This window comes from Desmodus rotundus, chromosome X (assembly GCF_022682495.2).
Source record: "Desmodus rotundus isolate HL8 chromosome X, HLdesRot8A.1, whole genome shotgun sequence".
Classification (NCBI taxonomy): domain Eukaryota; kingdom Metazoa; phylum Chordata; class Mammalia; order Chiroptera; family Phyllostomidae; genus Desmodus; species Desmodus rotundus.
Genome location: NC_071400.1, coordinates 77,849,246 through 77,855,245, shown reverse-complemented (window position 1 = coordinate 77,855,245; position 6,000 = coordinate 77,849,246).

Here is a 6,000-nt window from a genome sequence, read left to right as displayed (position 1 = left end):
CTTTTCTGTATATTCTGCTGCTGGTTATTAATTTATTACCTCTCAGCTCCAAATGCACCATTTTAGGCTGCTCTGTGAAAATGAATCTAGGTTCTTTTAATATTTTATCTTTGCCAATTGAACACAGAATCCTTATCAACAGAGTGCTCTAGAGATACATTGCAGGAGGAAGTGTTTTGCTTCCTGCTTCCTGGTTTTGCAGGATGACTGGCTCCAACAAGTCACATGACTTTCTCCGTCAGGCTGCAGCAGCACAGGCAATCTCTCCAGTGCCCAGCTCTTGCTGTCTATGGTAGGCAGCCGCAGCCAACCATTAAGTAGCACCCCCTGGCACCCTCCCTTAAGCAGTTTTGTAGCAGAGTGTCTTTGATGAGACACTCTCCCATGAATTACTTTTCTCCTAACCCTAAAGGGAAGGTTTCCAGCAAGTTCTGCCCTGGTGGTACCACAGCAAATTGTCTGCCACTCAGTGAACCATGCCTGGGCCCTCTCCAAGGTCTGGATCTCAGCCCTGTGGCGAGAGACAATGTTCTGGTGTGCTTTATCTTAGCCTTAGCATGGTGGCTGCTCCTTGTATCTGCTGTCTCTAAACTCTTTAGCTATCTTTCCTTCCTACTAGCCAATCCATCATCCTATGAATCCCATTAAAGTTAATGGTTCTATATATCAATCTTTCCCTGTTCAAATTACAGTTGACCCTTGAACAACGTGAGGTTAGACCTGCCATCCCAAGCACAGTCGAAAATCCTTGTATAACTTTTGGCTCTCTAAAAACTTTACTTATGGCCTACTGTTGACCAGAAGCCTTATCGATAACATAAACAGTTGATTAACAAGATTTTGTGTTATATGTATTATATACTGTATTCTTACAATAAAATAACTACAGAAAAGAAAATGTTATTTAAAAAATCATAAGGGAAAATCCTTTGACAGTATTTATTGACAAAATCTGTGTATAAGTGGACCCATGCAGTTTGAACCTGAGCTGTTCCAGGATCCCTGTACAATGTTGTTTCTCTCTCAGTTGGATCCAGACTGATACGCAGTTGGTCCGAGCAGTGGTCCCAGCCGATAGACTCTCAAAGGTAGGACTTTGGTTTGGTCATCACACCTTTGGGCTTAGACACAGTGTCGAGCTACTTGCCAATGGGAAATGGGATGTTAGGAAAACAGCATGCAGTGACCTCACAGTTAATCAACCTATCACTTATGGTTGATTGTGATGAAGGCCAAATGCAACTTGTGCTTTGAAAATCCAAGTGGCCGCTGCACTTGATTATGATGGCAGCAACGACAACTGAAAGGACCTGTGATCTGGGATAGATTCTTTTGAGTTCACCTGAGTGCTCACAAAGAGAAAATGACAAGCTCAAGATTGTTAAATCCCAGCTCAAGCTATAGCCCAAGAATCAAAGAGTTTCCGTGTGAGTCCTAAAAGAATATCTTGCTTCTTATAGTCACAGGGCTCCTGCTGCTGAAAATCAAACACAAAATTTAACTATGAGTTACTGAATTAAAATGACAGTTAAAGTCACAGGCTTGCCAGGTTTCTCATGTGAGAGTCTGGGCACTGATTACAAAAAAACGGGATCTCAAAACCTGAAATAAAAATGGTTGGATTCGTGTGAAACAGACCATTTCAAACCCCAGTCTCAGACTTTCTAAAGCATGCATCACAAGAGCTGGGGGTAAGAGCCTCAAGCCAGGCTTGAAGGTGCATGTGGTAATAGGGACTGCAGACTTTATTTTTACCTGTAGTGCTCTTGAACATACTCAGGGGCAGAAACTCTCATCTTACAGGATCGGTTCCAGAAACCAGTCAGTGGATAAGAAAACTCTGAGAGAGAGCATCTCTTGAGAGATGAATGGAGGAAGAGCCTGGAGAAGGACAGAGAAATAGGAGAGGGGTATTGAGGAAGCTCAGATAGGAGGGTATCAATAAATCACAGAAAGGTTTCCACTGGATTTTCTTGGTGACTTTTGCAAGAGTGGTTTGAGTAGAGTGGAGGGTGGAATGGGAGATGAAGAGGTATAAATACAGATTGTAGTTAACTCATCTGTACTCCTCCCTTTGAGTTTGCCATGTGTTTTCTCACCCAGCACAGTTATTCTGAAACACTAGAAGCATTTTCTTGCAGGTAGGAACAAGGCCAGGTTGCCTAACATCAACAGGAGGATTTAACATAATTCTGGATGTTCTAACCACAAAAAGGAAGATGATGTAATGATGATGAAGAAAATGATGCAGCATAAATGCTTGACATGAAGATAAACAATTATCAACTACCATGACGTAAGATTAATGAACTGTAGAAAACTTTGAAGTGTAAGTGAAAATATGCTAGAACTAATCAGAGAAGTTCAGTAAGGGAACCGGATGCAATTAAGCTGTCTTTTATACTAGCAGTAACTAATTTAAAAGAATAATGGAAAAAATATTCTCACAATGCTTATACATATAAAGGTAAACTTAAATAAATGGAAAAATACTGTATTTCTTGACTGTGAAAACTCAGCATCTTAAATATATCAGTTTTCTCCAAATTATATATATATATATAATACAGGGGTAGGCAAAGTAGGTTTACAGTTATGTTGGCATAGATAGCTAGAGAATAATAAAAGAGAAGGGAGCAAAACTGGCTAAGCGTAATTAGGTTGGAAGCTATAGTTTCACACACACTCCAGGGGACCACTGTATCCTCCTGCCTCAGGACCTAATCCCCCCTCCCTCCCCATCAAAAGCAGGCAGGAATGACCATTATCAGTCATTAGCCAGGATTACCAACGGAAAGATAAAACAATAAAGGGGAAATTCCTTTGGTGGGCTCATGCCCAATAGAAGCCAAAATGGCATAGGAGGAGGTCCTTCTACTTTGAGGCACGTGCAGTAGGAGCTAATATGGCAGCCGTAAGGGGGAAGTGTCTAATCTGGGGAAAAGACCAGATTAGTTAGATGGGGCTGGCCCAGCACAAACCTGCAAAGATCTAGGAAATGGGTTGGTTGGGAAAAGGGCCCAGCAGGAGCCTGTGAAGAATTGAGAAATTAATTGGTTAGTTGAAAGAGTGCCGGTCCTTCCCAAGCCAGAGATAATATAATGAAAGCCTAACAAAGGCCTCTGGCTCTGTAACACACATTGGTTAGCCGGTTCATTCATTTGCATGTTCTCTGACCACAGCAGCCATGTGGGCCTGAACTTCAGGCCTGAATACGGGGTACATCAATGTAGTGCCAGCAGAGGGTAGGCAGGAACAGAAACTAAGCTAGTCAAATGGGGACAGAGAGTAAACTGGACTAAAATTCAATGGCACAGAATTTCTGGCCTCTGGCCCTTTTTCTGGGCTTGATGAAGACTAGGTTGGACTTCTCCCAGAGCAGGACAGATGAGACACTGGGAACCTGGGGATAGTCTTTTATTTCTACTGCAATGAGTCTTAACCGCTACACCTTATCCTTCCATGTGTGGGTCCCCGGAAATGCTTTTCTTGTGACTCGGTGGAAGAACCCCATTTCCACTGGAAACAATTGTACTGTGACATTCTTTTGTGTTAAAAAGTTATTGTAATAATTATGGCCTACATGCCTTTTTCCATATAAACAACTGTAAAACTACTTTTGCCCACTCTGTATAAGCTCATCCCAATTCAACAACATCAAAAGACTTTTTGCTTGAAACAGGAAAAATTATTCTGATTTTTATCTGTTCCACCTAGACAAGTGCTTGTGCCAAGAGTCAAGAAATGCATGTAATGGATATCTTTGAAATAATATTTTGTGTACCAAATAGCAAAGAGTGATATAAACTTGTTGTAAAACAAAAATTTGAAACATCAGAGAATTCTAGTGTATCATAAACTACATTTAAAATCACTGCAGACCCTGAATGTTATTCAATGAATAGTGCTGGGGTACCAGGGAGATTTTAAGGAACCAATATTGCTACATCTTCACCCTGTAGCCTCCATAAGAATAGATTTCAATGTTCCTCACCAATATAAATGTGGAGGCGTGTGATTTTCCTCTAAGCTCTAAGAAAGTAATCATAAGAAAAATACATAGACAAGTATGACATAAATGTCAGAAAAAAGCTAAGGATTGTGGTACTGATATAAAACTTAATAGATGGAGGTAACCTACACATCCAAAGAGAGAATTAGTGAAGTATTTTTGGATATATCTATTAAACTGCATAATACAGAACCATCAAAACGATGATTTAGATACATGTGTATAGTCCAAGGATGACCAGTATGTATTGTTAAAGAAAAAAAAGTTAAAACAGTGTTAGAGTATGTACATATTTTTCTTAAAATGTGTATATTAAGGTATGTTTAGAAAAAATTAGAATGCTGATAGTGATTATATTCAAGTCTGATATATACAGGGTCCAGTACACATAACACTCCTTTTGTTTTTTTTTTTACAAAATCTTTTATTACAAAATCATGAGCATGTAATTCTGTAACATAACAATATCACACTCAAACATACCATATATTTTAGGTGAAATGCTCACATTAAAACTATAAATTATTACACCCATATTGTTACCCTACCAACCACACTCAAGCAGCCGTTACTTCTGCTGGACCCTGTGTAATGTCTGTGATACTTGTTTGCTTTTGCCCTTATATTTGTTGACATAACTTTGCACTTAGATGAAGTAACAAGTTTATTTTATAAATGACAGTGATGCACTGTATAGAAAGCATTTTTTGTCCATTAACAAAAACTGCATTCCAGATTATCTGTATTTTTAAAAATTGTATTACATATAATTAGATATTACTGCATAATGAATTATCCCAAAACGTAATGGCTTAAAAACAAATAAACAGGTACTATCTACCACAGTTGCTATGGGTCAGAAACTCGGGAGTGGCCTAGATGCTTCCTTCTGGCTTTGGGTCTCCGATAAGGTTTCAGTCAGGACTCAGACTGCAGAGCTGCAGTCATTTGAAGGCTTGACCTTGACTGAGAGATCTGATACCAAGGTGATTCATGACTGGGAAGATGGTGCTGACTCCTGGAAAAAGGCATTAGTTCCTCTCCTCATGGGGTTCTTTCTCCACAGGGCTGCTTGTGTGTTTTTAGTATATGCCTGCCAGCCTCTCTCTCCGTGAGCAATTCAGGAACACAAGGAAGACACTGCCATGCTTTTCATGACCTAGCCTTGGAAGTTACACACTGTTATCCCCACAGCATGCCATGCGTCACAGGTATGCCCTAGACAATTGGAGGGGATTACATAAGGACATGAGTATCAGGAAGTGAGGATCATTGTGGGCCACCTTGGACATTAACAAAATTATATATCAAGAGAAAGAGAAGAATAAATTTAGAGATATCATAAAATATAGAATATGTTGTATTAGCATAGCAAACTAATGGGCTTTATGCAACAACCAAAATGATTAAAAGTCGCCATTAATAAAGAATATTTTTAAACTAATATTAAGTAAATAAAGATGTATACAAGGTGTGTGCAGAAGGTGTCCAGACATGTAATATGAAAAATATAGACATTTATTGACAAAGATACAGATACTAGAAACATTATACATGGGACAGGGATGCCTCAGTCCCCTTCAAAATAGCCACTTTGTGACCTCACACAGTTCTCCCAGTCTCCATCAGATACCCTGCCCTATTTTCCTGAATCTCATCCACAGTCTGAAATCACTTCCCTTTCAAACGTGATTTTAGTTTTGAGAAAAGCCAGAAGTTGCAGGATACCAAATCTGGGCTGTAGTGTGGCTGAGTCACCTGGGTGATTTGATGTTTCACCAAAAAACTTATGAGACCTGATGCGTGAGCAGCCACATTGTTATGATGAAGCTGCCAATCACCAGTTGCTCATAGCTGCAGCCTTCTAAATCATCCCAATAATTTCCATGGAGGAATGTGCAAGCTTCATGCAAAATTCGATGCAGATTCATTGCTGTACTTGCTCAGTCATTTTGAATGCGACAACCACACAGTACACATGCTCACTC